The sequence below is a fragment of the Carcharodon carcharias genome, chromosome 20 (genome assembly GCF_017639515.1).
Source record: "Carcharodon carcharias isolate sCarCar2 chromosome 20, sCarCar2.pri, whole genome shotgun sequence".
Lineage (NCBI taxonomy): Eukaryota > Metazoa > Chordata > Chondrichthyes > Lamniformes > Lamnidae > Carcharodon > Carcharodon carcharias.
The window spans coordinates 9666539-9680657 of record NC_054486.1 but is presented as its reverse complement, the minus strand read 5'-3'; positions in this window follow the sequence as shown (position 1 = coordinate 9680657).

Below are 14119 nucleotides of genomic sequence, written 5' to 3'. Positions count from 1 at the left end.
GGGAAGGGATTGAAATAGGCTAAAAGGCAGGGATAAAACAATGGATGGAAATACATTTAAAAATAATGGAAATAGGTGGGAAAAGAAAAATCTATATAAATTATTGGATAAAGGGATTGGAAAGGGGGTGGGGATGGAAGAGAGAGTTCATGATCTAAAATTGTTGAACTCAATATTCAGTGCGGAAGTCTGTAAAGTGCCTAGTCGGAAGATGAGGTGCTGTTCCTCCAGTTTGTGTTGAGCTTCACTGGAACAATGCAGCAAGCCAAGGACGGACATGTGGGCATGAGAGCAGGATGGTGTGTTAAATAGCAAGCGACAGGGAGGTCTGGGTCATTCTTGCAGACAGACCGAAGGTGTTCCGCAAAGCAGTCACCCAGTCTGCGTTTGGTCTCTCCGATGTAGAGCAAACCGCATTGGGAGCAGCGAATGCAGTAGACTAAATGGAGGGAAGTGCAAGTGAAATGCTGCTTCACTTGAAAGGAGTGTTTGGGTCCTTGGACGGTGAGGAGGGAGGAAGTAAAGGGGCAGGTGTTGCACTTTCTGCAGTTGCATGGGAAGGTGCCGTGGGAGGGGGTTGAGGTGCAGGGGGTGATGGAGGAGTGGACCAGGGTGTCACAGAGGGAACGATCCCTATGGAATGCCGCCAGGAGGGGTGAAGGGAAGATGTGTTTGGTGGTGGCATCATGCTGGAGTTGGCGGAAATGGCGGAGGATGATCCTTTGAATGCGGAGGCTGGTGGGGTGATAAATGAGGACAAGGGGGACCCTATCATGTTTCTGGGAGGGAGGAGAAGGCGTGAGGGCGGATGCGCGGGAGATGGGCCGGACACGGTTGAGGGCCCTGTCAACGACCGTGGGTGGAAAACCTCAGTCAAGGAAGGAGGACATGTCAGAGGAACTGTTTTTGAAAGTGGCATCATCAGAACAGATGCGACGGAGGCGAAGGAACTGAAAGAACGGGATGGAGTCCTTAAAGGAAGCGGGGTGTGAGGAGCTGTAGTCGAGGTAGCTGTGGGAGTCGGTGGGTTTGTAATGAATATTGGTGGACAGTCTATCTATCCCATCTGTCATGTTGCTCACACTCCATCCCCTGACCCTTCCGTGGAGGGCTCACCACACACAGGGGATTTGAATCTCACCCAACCTCTGCTCCATCCCTTCCCATCACCAGTGCACCATCCCCTGCAGGAGTCAGGGCAGAGCCCTTGGACACCCACAGGGAGGACAAGTATCAGCTGGACACCCTGGGGACCTCCTCTTAGGACACTCCAAAGGTGTGCAGCCACCCCCAGCCCCCTCTGCCTGTGACCCCATCCACTCCTGCTTCTCAGGCTGCCGAGGGCGCTTCTGCCCCTGAGCAGGTGACCCTCATCATAACGGGGCCCTCCAGGCCTCAGGTCACTGAGGGACGTCCCCAAGGTCATCACAAACTTCAGGATGTAGCAGTCAGCAGGCTGCCTCCACCTCTGCTGCGGATGTCAGGGCTGCACCCAGGCCTAGAAGGACAAGGGAAGCAGATACATGGGAACACCAGCACCTGGAAGTTCCCTTCCAAGCCACTCACCATCCTGATTTGGAAATATATCATCGTTTCTTCACTGTCGCTGGGTCAAAATCCTGGAACCCCCCTCCCTAACAGCACGGTGGGTGTACCTACACCACTGGGACTGCAGCGGTTCAAGAAGGCAGCTTACCAACACCTTCTCAAGGGCAATTAGGGATGGGCAATAAATGTTGACCTAGCCAGCGATACCCACATCCCATAAATGAATAATAAAAAAACACTAGTGGAAGTTGCTCCAACCTTCACTAGATGTGTGAATACACCTAATCGCTTTACAACAACTCCAATCACATACTTCTCCTTGTTAGCCAAATGTGAAACCTTGGTTCATAATTACACCAGTCCTCTTTCTCATAGCTGAATTCCCCCATTGTTCCCAGAAATACCTTTTGTGCCATTTTTTCAATGATGTACCAGACTGACTCACTGTGTACCTGAACACAATGTGCACATGGAGCAATTTTTCAATTCATTCAAGCTTCCTCAAAATTAACTTTAGAAGTTCAAAAATGCGTGTCACAATGTTCTACAGTCTTTAATTTCTCAAATGAAATGTAAAAAAGAATGCTATCCTGTCCTTATCACCATCTTTCTGTTGTGTACTGCGCTCAAAGGGCAACTAGGGTTGGGCATAAATGCTGGCCCAGCCAGCGAAGCCCACACCCCGTGATTGAATAAAAAAAAACTGAGTAAGACCATAACACATGCTCAATCTCAGGCAGCCATTATTGAACTAACTTTACCCAACAGAGAGGGCAGCAGTGAGGGCAGTATAACAAAGTGCTTCTATCTTGCAATGTACTGTATGTACCATTCTGATTGACCAAAATGATTCACCTGTTGGTTCCTTCTGCAACTCACTAACCACATCTTTTGTGAAGTTTGCCATGGTTTGGAGTAAGTGACAGATTTCGATGATGGTGGGTGCATTCAATAAGCTGCCACATAAAAGGTGATAAGATAAGAGTTCATGGTTTGAGGGTGATATATTAGCATAGATAGAAGACCATAAGATTATAACACCCTAAGATGTAGGAGCAGGAGTAGGCCATTTGGCTCATTGAGTCTGCTGTGCCATTCAATGAGATCATGGCTGATCTGATAACGCTGAATTCCACTTTCCTGCCTCTTCCCTATAGCCCTTGATTTCCTTACTGATTAAAAATCTATCACAGCCTTTAATATACTTAATGACCCAGACTCTACAGCCCTCTGCGGTAAATAATTCCATAGATTCACTAGCCTCTGAAAGAAGAAATTCCTCCTCATCTCTGTCTTAAATGGGTGACCCCCTTACTCTGAGATTATGCCCTCTGGTCTTAGACTCTCTCACAAAGGGAAACAATCTCTCAGCACCTACCCTGTCAAGGGTAGGTTTATATATGTTGCGATAAGGTCGCCTCTCATTCTTCTGAAATCCAATGAGTACAGGCCCAACCTACTCAATCTCTCTTCATAAAAAAATCCCTCCATCCCTGGGATTAACTTAATGAACCTTCTCTGGACTGCCTCCAAAGCCAGAATATCTTTCCTTAGATAAGGGGACCAAAACTGTTCACATTATTCCAGGTGTGGTCTAACTAGTGTCTTGTATGGTTTTAGCAAGACTTCCCTATTATTATACTCCATTCCCTTTGAAATAAAGGCCAACATTCCATTTGCCTTCCCTTTTACCTGCTGAACATGTATGCTAGCTTTTTGGGACTCTTGCAAATCCCCCAAATCCCTCTGTGCTGTTGCTTTCTGCAGTCTTTCTCCATTTAAATAATATTCAGTCCTCTATTCTTCCTGTCAAAGTGCATAACCTCACATTTTCCCACATTACATTGCATCTGCCAAGTTTTTGCCCACTCACTTAACCTGTCTATATCCCTCTGTAGATTCTTTGTGTCATTGTCACCACTTGACTTCCCACCTATTTTTGTGTCATCCGCAAACTTGGCGATAGTACATTCATTTCCCTCATCTAAGTCATTAATATAAATTGTAAGTAATTGAGGCCCCAGCACTGATCCCTGTGGCACTCCACTATTACTGGTTGCCATCCTGAAAATGCCCCCTTTATCCCAACCCTCTGTCTTCTATTAGTTAGCCTATCCTCTTTCCATGCTCACATACAACTCCCAACACCATGGGTTCTTATCTTATTAAGTGGCATGATGTGTGGTACCTTATCGAACTCCTTTTGGAAATCCAAATATATTACCTCTACTGGTTCCCCTTTATCTATCCTGCTTGTTACTTCCTCAAAGAATTCCAATAAATTTGTCAGGCATGATTTCCTCTTCATGAAGCCATGATGACTCTGCCTGATTAGATGATGTATTTCTAAATACTCTACTATTACATCCTTTATAATAGACTCTAACATTTTCCCAATAATGGATGTTAAGCTAACTGGCCTATTGTTACCTATTTTTTGTCTCCATCCCTTTTTGAATAAGGGTGTTACATTGGCAGTTTTCCAATCCTCTGAGATTTTTTTCAGGATCTAAGGATTCTTGGAAGATTACTACCAGTGCATCCATTATCTCTGTAGCTACTTCCTTTAATATCCATCAGGTCCAGGGGACTTATCGGCCTTTAGCCCCATTAGTTTCCCTATTACTTGTTCTCTAGTGATAGTTATTATATTTATTTCCTCCCCTCTTTTGTCCTTTGATTATTTAGTATTTTTGGAATGCTATTAGTGTCTTCTACTAAGAAGGCTGATGCAAAGTATTTGTTCAACTCCTCTGCCATTTCTTGGTTCCCCATTATTACTTCCCCAGCCTCATTCTCTAAGGGGCCTACGTTCACTTTGGCCTCTCTCTTTCTTTTTATATATTTAAATAAGCTCTTACTGTTCATTTATTATTATCTGCTAGTTTACCGCAAATTTTATTTTCTCCCTTTTTTTTGGTCATCTTTTCTTGGCTTTTAAAACTTTCCCAATCCTCTGGTTTACCACTAATCTTTGCCACATTGTATGTTTTTTTCAATTTGATGCTATCCTTAACTTCCTTGATTAACGATTATTTGGTTTATCTCCTTCCTTGAATCCTTCTTCCTCACTGGGATATATCTTTGTGGTGAGTCATGAACTATTTTCTTAAGCGTCTTCCATTGTTCATCAACTATCTTTTCTGATAAACTCTTTTCTCAGTCCATTCCAGTCTAATCTGCCCTCATTCTTTTGTAATTACCCTTATTTAAGTTTAGCACAGTTGTTTTCGGCCCAAGTTTCTCACTCTCAAACTGAATGCTAAATTCTACCACATTATGGTCACTGTTTTCTAGGGGACCTTTTACTCTGATATAAGTTATTAAATCTGCCTCATTACACATTATCAGATCCAAAATAGCCTGATCCCTTGTTGGATCCACAATGTATTGTTCTAGGAAACTGTCCTGAATACACTCTGTGAATTCTTGCTTGTGGCTGCCTCTGCCAATTTGATTTTCCCAATCTACATGAAGATTAAAGTCACCCATGATTAATGTACTGCCTTTTTTTTACATGCTTTCATTATCTCCTGATTTATTCTCTGTCCTACAGTATCCTATTGTTAGGGGGCCTATAGACTGCTCCCACCAATGCCTTCTTCCCTTTGTTATTTCTTATCTCCATCCACATGGATTCTACATCTTCTGATCCAAGATCATTTCTTGTCATCGTATTTATTCCATCTCGTACTAACAAAGCTACCCCACCATCCTTTCCTTCCTGTCTGTCCTTTTGAAAAGTCACATACCCTTGAATATTTAGTTCCTAGCTTTGATGTCCTTGTAACCATGACTCTGCAATGGCTATAAGATCATACCCATTGATTTCTATTTGTGCCGTTAATTCATTTTTTTTCTAAATAGTATGTGCATTTAAATAAAGAGCCATTGATTTTGCCTTTTTACCATTTTTTCCGCCTTTGACCCTATTTGCTGTTGCTTTTTTCATGCTTTTTTAAGATTGACTAGCTAAAAGGGAAGAGGGAGTTGGGATAAATGAGTCATTTTCAGGTTGGCAAATTGTAACTACTGTGGGTGCTGCAGGGATCAGTACTGGGGCCTCAACTATTTACAATCTATACTAATGACTTGGGTGAAGGGTCCGACTATACAGTAGTCAAACTTTAAGGACATGGTATTTGCTTAGGCAATTTCAAGATCACCTTGCTTTAGCAATTCTACCATTTCCAAAACATGGAAATAATGTTTTGCCATTTTGCCATAAAATTGCAGTTGATATAAATTCTGATAAAGACCTGATTGACTCAAACAATAGTTGGACCACAAGGTTCCTGGAATGGAATAACTGCACTGGTACAATCAAATCAATCTTCTTTAAGACTTTGAGAAATTACCTCATTTCGGTATCTGAATAGTTATCTATTCACCATGCTTAGAATGATTTAAAAAGGAGGGGAGACAGCGCCAGAGTGGTAATGTCACTGCACTAATAATCCAGAGGCCTAGGCTATTGTTCTGGGGACATGGGTTCAAATCCCACCACAGCAGCTGGTGGAATTTAAATTCAATTATTAAAATCTGGAATTGCTGGCCATGAAACTATCATCAATTGTTGTTAAAAACCCATCTGGTACACTAATGTCCTTTAGGGTAGGAAATCTGCCATCCTTACCTGGTCTGGCCTACATGTGACTCCAGACCCACAGCAATGTAGTTGACTCTTAATTGTCCTCTGAAATCGCCTAGCAAACCACTCAATTCAAGGGGAATTGGGGATGGGCAACACATTCTGGCCCTGCCAGCAACACCCACATCCAATGAAAGAATACATTTCAAAAATTCCCAGAGGGGGAAAAAATAGTTGTGTCTGGTTTCTTAGACAAAAGTATACTCTGTCAGACATGACCTATAGAAAAGACCACCAATATCTGTGAAACAAAACAACACTCAGCTTGTAATTTAGAATCCACCCTATTAAATGTTGCACTGAAATGAGCAAAATGTTGTCTGTCATCAAGGTAAGTTGTTGCTGTTCCCAGATTATATTAGAAAATTTCTCTCTGAATATTTTCCAGTACAACTAGAGGAAACATTACTGCTATTTAATGCCATGGGTTTAGAATACTTACACTTCACACTTTATTCAAATTAGATCAACAGAGTAAAAAAATGCTCCACTATCTGGAATGTAAAATTCTCATCCTCGTTTTCAAATCCCTTCAGGACTTTGCCCCTCCCCATCCCTATTATTTCCTCCAGCCCCACAATCCTCTTGAGATATTTGCATTTATCTAAATCTGGCAGCGTTCCTGCACCTTTGGTAAAGTGAAATTCCACTACTTTTCCATGAAATTTTCAGTGGGTCTCGCGTGAAAGATTGGAGAAAATGGGTCTCGACCTTAGATGTGCAGCATAATGTTAGATGTTGTCTCCTCCCCCAGTGCTTCTGTCTGCTCTGCCTTGCCTTGTTTACCATGCTCTGGCTCTGAGGGAGCATCCGCTGAACCCTCTGCCTCCACAGCAACTGAAATCTGCAACTGACTGGGGCGGAATTATATGCCAGCAGCATTATATGGTCCTGCCAAAGTCAAGTTGAATGGCTCACCACATGTTACAGCTCCAGCCCCACCACATCACCGGCCATAAAATTCCGCCCCATGAAACCCACCCCTCCTTTCGCGAGGCAAACCAAGAAAGAAGAGGCTGGGGAATCTGGTGCGTATTACTTGGCCAGCTACTGCTGTTGTCCTGGCAGCCTCCAAAGCAGCCAACCAATCAGCAATGGCCATGGACAGGATCATGCAGGAGGGGAACAAAACCTATATTGGATTCCGGACATCTGAAGCCCAGCCAACCATTAATGGAGAGGGGGAAGTGGACATCGGAAAAACATTGGAAAAGTTGGAATCCTGCCCAAAATCAGAAAAGTCTCATCCCGTCTTTATAAAATTCCATGACTTCTCGATGACTTTGGGTCTTTTTTTGGAAATTTCCATGATTTTTCCAGGTTCTGCACAATCCTGTTCTGGTCTCCTGAGCATCCCCAATTTTAATCACTCCACCATCATTGGCTGTATCTTCAGCTGCCTAGGCACCAACTTCTGGACTTACCTCCCAACGCCTCTCAGCCTGCCTCTCTTATAAGACACAACTCAAGAGCTACTTTGGGCACATTGCCTGAATATTGCCCTAGTTGTTCACTGTCAAATTTTGCTTATAATGTTCCTGTGAAGCATCTTGGGACATTTTATCACATTTAATACGGGTTGTTGTAGGAATATGAAAATAGCTCACGGAAATTTTGGCATTCATGGTACATCTGTGACGTTATAAAACTGACAAGATAACTTGGAATAAAGAGTACTAGACATACAACATGAACCTGATTTTAAGACCCTCTCCCCACAACATCCACCCAGTGGTGATATACATGGGAGGGATTAAAGTTTACAAATTCGACCACCTGGCTCTCACTTGCCAACTACCCAACTATTTCAACTTTTACCCAAGTGAATCTATGAACGAGACTCCCTGCAGGCAGGGGATTAGTTAACATTCAAATGCTGCAGCCTAATGACTTTGGTCAACGAGCCAAAGTAAGTATTAGAAATCGTTTCTTTTTCAACCCCTTGTGGGCCAAGAAGAGCAGGAAATCCCCTTCCACTCCCTCCCCCAAGAAGTCCTTAGGCCTGCCCCTTCACACAGATCTCGTTGGAATTCACAATCACATCTACAGCCCTACTTCGATTGGCTGCTGGGGATCACTCAACACATGCCCCTAAATTTCTGCTCTCACCTACTGTCCAGGCCGTCAACCTGGCCTGGTCAGGCAGGAATCAGCTATTTTTTTCTTTACATGAGGCTGTGCCTTTAGAATTGGCTGCCAGGTTTGTCACCTACTACCAGGCTCTGTCTCCTTTGAAAAATAAGTTATTTAAACATCTATTCCAGTAATGGGAGACAGGTTTATTTATTTATTCTTTCATGGGATGTGGGCATCACTGGCAAGGCCAGCGTTTGTTGCCCATCCCTAACTGCCCTTGAACCAAGTGGTTTGCTAGGCCATTTCAGAGGGCAGTTAAGCATCAACCACATTATTGTGGATCTGGTGTCACATGTAGACCAGGCCACATAAAGATGGCAGATTCCCTTCCCTAAAGGGGACCAGATGGGTTTTTTTGATGAAAGTTATCATGGTCACCATTGCTGAGACTAGTCCAGGATTGGACTTAAATTCCACCAGTTGCCATGGTGGGATTTGAACCGGCGCCCCCAGAGCATTAGCCTGGGCTGCTGGATAACTGGGGCAGTGACATTACCACTACGCCACCATCTCACATGAAATGCATCATGTGAGGAAGCATCCCACTGATAAACAACGCTTCACTTCACCCCACCGCCACCACCTACCACCCCCCACCCCCCCGGCTATTAATGGATTGAATGGGGTAGAGAGTCATCCTCGCTTTGTTCTCACATGTCCCTTGTAGTAGCTCCGAGCTGTAAGAATGTGAAACTCGGGAAAGCCAGATGTGAGAAATGAATTAGATTTAAAAATTATCTAATTTTCAGAAGCTTGTATTATAAGTTTTGGTCCATATAGAGTTTGAAAAAGGAATGTGTTTAATAAACCAGCCTTTGAGAACGGGTAATACCTTCTTCAGCTTACAAGGGCAAGAAAATGATCCCTTGCAGAGGAAGTGGTGCAGCACTTGTGAATTACAGGAAGTTACTAAACAATCATAAGAACGGTACAAAGTGTCTTAGATGAAGAGTGAATCAAGCTACAAGTGTTAATGGTTTTACTTGGCTGCCATACAGAGGAAGATAGACCTTCTATGACCAACTTTGTTAGCTGCACAGCTGACAAACATATAAAAAGCACAGAAATTGCTGGAAACACGCAATAGGTCAGGCAAAATCTGTAGAGACAGAAACAGAGTTAACGTTTCACATTGATGACTTTTCATTAGAACATTTTAGATAATAATTGCACAGAATGGAGCTGCAAGGCCGTTAAAAAAAAAGTGCAAAAACAAGAATACCCAGCCAGATTTTACTCTAAAAGAGAAACAGATTAAGAGCCTGGGAGCACCCTGATGGCTGAATGTTCATCAGCACTATTGTAAACTGTACAGACCAGATGGACAAATTCTGTCTGTGGTGAGTTTGGTGACCTCAGCCAAATGTCACGACTCGCTGGGGACAGTGCGCTGTGGTATCAAGTCCCACTGCTTCCCAAGGCACGACAAATGTGACAAGTTTGGTCAAACCACCAGGTTGCCCCAATTCTACCTCACTATTTAATTTAGGTTAACAGAGTACGAGCACCAGGTTTGTAAACTGAATAAATAACTGTTTATTGAACAAACTGTCATTAACCAGTGGCAAAAGAAAGAAATATGAACTGCTAATTTCTAATTCTATAACTTAAACTCTACCCCTTTCTTAAATCCCTATACACACACGCATACAAGACACATAAGACACACAAAAACATGGATTTTAAGGGTGGGATAAAACAGTTCAATAGCACCAATTCCGGAGCACAGGGTTTGATGGGTTGATTTTGATCGACGTCTTCCAAGTCTCTTTCAGTTCTTGTTGATGACACGAGGTGGTCTTCCAGCACTTTCAGTCTGTAGTTCACTGGTTGAGCACTTGCCTTTCAATGTCCCCTTTTGCTTCGTGACGGGGTTTTCAGGAGAGCAGGCAATAGAGATATGAGGAGAAGAAAGCGGCTAGCTATTATTGTTGGAATTACTAGAATTTTCTGCACACAGGAGAAAGAGGTTTTAGGTCTTGCTCCTTTCAGGGTAGGAACTAATCAGCTGCACTGCTTCTCACACAAAACATGGTCACCTTATCAGGAGCCAATTAAAATGTTGTTGTCAGGCAGCTCCCTTGTTCCAGGGCTCCCTTCCAGCACCATTCTGTCTTTCATAGCACACTCTGTTCCAGGACTGCAACGTTGTATATATCTCTCATTCAGTTCCAGTGGACATGTCTTTCAACATGCAGCTATTGTAATTCTAATCCACAGTCCAACAGAAAATAAAAAGATATGTTCTTTACAACAATCCAACAGAAATAAAAAGATATGTTCCTTACACAAACCAGATGGCAGAATGCTAAAACTGGACTCAAGGCTACAGTGTTGGAGAAGGATGTCCCCAATTTCATCCTGACTGCTATCCAGTAATCCCTGTTGGAAGGCGTGTGTGAGAGCGCAGCAGATGAGGGGACTGTTAATTAGGGTTAATGGCAGTCACTATGTTTGAAAAGCCCTCTAAAGCACAGCTACACCTGAAGAATGACCATTATGGTAAAATGAGTCCTGTGGGATGAAAGTCCAGCAGGGCAGGTGACAGGAATTTGTGGCAGAAGCCCAATTCTGTCAACTTCTTTCCCTCTTCGGGCATTGTTCAAAGGGTGGATGCTATTTACACCAAGCTCCCTCTATCACTTCATCACTTTTGGGAGTGGGACTGGCAGGATGGTGGTCTCAGTCTGGAATCGCCCCAGTACTGACCACTGCACAGCCAGCAGAAGGTGTGTGCCTGCAGGTGGGCCCCATGATGCCATGTCTTATTGGCAATTGCTAGAAGAGACTGCATTTGCAATTTGTACAGGGCAGCTTGGATATCTGTACAGAAGTGAGGAAGCAGTTTTGAAGAGGATTCCACTGGTCACAAAACAACACACTAAATTCCCACCAAGTCAATGAGTGCACGGGCCAATAGTGCCGGCGATGGTGCTGATGTCTACCCCGATTCATTAAAGAATCCTGCCTCCAGGATTTGGGATGGTGTTGAGGCATTGGCTAAATGGATAGGTCGACGTCTCACCCTCTGCACTTTTGGAGCCACAGTGTCGTGGTTGCAACTACAGAGATTCACATCTTTCGGGCTGATGACTTACATCTGTGAGCTGAGCATGAATTTAGCTGTTCCCACAGCAACACAACGTGCAGCTTGTATCTTCACTAGAGAACACGCATGACTAAAAATAACTGCAAGCCAAGTCCTTTACACTAAATTAAGTCACGGTGATGTCAACACAGAACAAAACAAAGTGTTTGCAGAGGAGACTGTTCTTGCTTCTGCTGGGATGTGCTTTTGTATCCTTGCAATACTCGGTCGCAATCGTTAAGAACTAACGTTAATCTAACCAGAAGTGTAGGTTATTAATAGCATGCCAATTTCCTGAGTCTGTTCATTTACGCAGTTATTCGCAGCTCCAAGTGCACTTTAGGTTTGAGATAAGGAGCTAGAAAGAAAAGCACTTAAGCTGCCGTTTAAAGGGAACCAACTGCATAGAGAAGCAAAAGATCTTACAGCTTTTTAGACAGATTCAAGAAGAATTTGACCTTGATGGCAGAACTGGCAAGGATGAAGAACAAGAAAGGGGGAAGTGAATAGAGCAAAAAGGAAATTCAGTGTAGCGACACCACATTCAATCAAACGGCAAGTGGTGAAATGGTCCAGCGTCCATTCCTTTGTGTCTGGGAAAGTGAAGAGTGGGTTGTTTGAGGTAGGTTTCGAGAGGGCTGTTTGAGGTGGGTATCAGGAGGATGGAATTGCAGGCTATCTGTCCTACAAGGCTGCAATGCATCCTGCTCGCAATAAGGCTCAGGCATGAAAGGTAAAAGCTGATGTGACATCCAAAGCCTGGGGTGTCTCCGGGTCGGTGCTGTCGTTTGGATGTGGATGAAATCGCAGCAGGAACCACAACTTTGGCACCACCCATCCACACAGCCTTCCTTGTAAGTGTACCTCTCCTGGTTTAAGTGATTTCCAGGGTAATGGCAGCTGGGCTTAGTCCACCTGAATTCTAGCTGCCTGGCAGCCCCTCTAATGCCCTATTTCCTCCTAAAAATATCAAAGTTGTAGAATTTCTAGGGCAGCCTGCTGTTACATTTAAAAATTAGCATTTTTATGGTGCCTTCACTATAGGGGAGCTTTCTTATGTTCAAACATCCCATGTGTGTTTAAGAGGAAAAAAGTTGGTGTTGCTATGTTTGACTACATTTCTTTCACTACCTTGCAAATAGTGGGAAATAAACAACACATCAAAGTGCTGCTTATCACTAAAAACAAGTGATTTCTAAAATATACCACACAATTCCACTTGAAAATGGAACATTCTTCATCTTCAGCACATTAGAGTAAACACCTTGACAAATAGGCAAAGATGCGCTAATTTATTAATTAATTTTGCCATCCTACTGAAAGGAGGAAAGTTTATTCTAATATATATATTTCCATAATAACTAACACTTATATTGAGCCACGTCAAAACTTCTCAAAAGCTACACACAGCCAATTACATTGTGAGATAGATTAATGAACTGTTCAGACTGGGTAGTCTACAAATCTCTAATTATAAGTAATCAAGTTATGCTGAGAAAAGAGACATGCTGTCAAAGCTTTTCATCTTGCACTCATCAGGACAGGCACAAGAATGCCAAATTTCAAAGGGGGAAACAATTTATACTGCATGGGAAAAGAGTGCTGAATGGATTATATGTTCGCATGTCTGGAATGAATAGTGAACTCATGACCTCCTGATACAGAGGCAAGAGTATTACCATGAAGCCAAGGCTGACATATAATGCATTACAAGTCTTAACATGTATTAACAAGTACAAAAAAAAAGACTTTGGGCTGGATCTTTTGATAAAAGTAGTGGCAAATTTTGAGATATTTGCTGATGTTGAGTGTCGAGACTCAGAGGCAGTCCCAACCTCCGATCGGCAGAGCTGAGCTGCCCAAAACTCTCCGCCGATGCCTCCATCACTGAACCTTCTGTAGTAGACTTGAGCTCAATGCCCTGAAGTTGCTGAGAAAGTCACACCGTTCTGCCTAGAGCTTTTAACACAGGCGAAGGACCAAGGTGGGATGTGATTTACAGTGGAAGCTGCATCGGGAAGGACTTTTTCTTATACAAATTGCTTTTAAAAGTAAACTTGCTAAGAATCCCCATCCCCACACTCCTCAAACCAACACTTAGCCTCGCCATTGCCCAGGAAATCTGGGCCAATGTATAAATGTTCATTGGTTTTACACAGAATTCAGTATAATTCTTATCTCCCCTCTTAATCTATGTATAAAAATTCAGTGCATAACAAAATGTAAGTTTGCTTTTTGGTCCAAAGTAATGTATTATGCATAGACTATTCAAACTAAACTGTACAAACTAAATTATACAAACTGATGCCACCATCTTGTCTCTCCCTTTTACCATCGGCAGTGTTAATTCCTCCTGAGGATCACCATTCTTCCCGCGTTTTGTGAAAGTTGATATTCTTCATGTTCAACCTTAGACAGTATTTGTTGGCTATTCAACCACCAAGGGCATCTCACACCACTTTGCACCTTCCCCCGAATCCAGAATCTCTCCATTTACAGTGAGAAGGCAAAGACAGGTACTGATGCAAGTAACATTTGCATCACATAATGACTGTCTCCAACGAGACAGAATCTAACTACCACCACACAACAGTCAATCCCCCCACCATCAACAACCATTGAGCAGAAACTTAACAGGACCAGACATACAAATGCTGTGGCTTTGAGAGAAGCTCAAAGATTGGGTAATCTGCAGT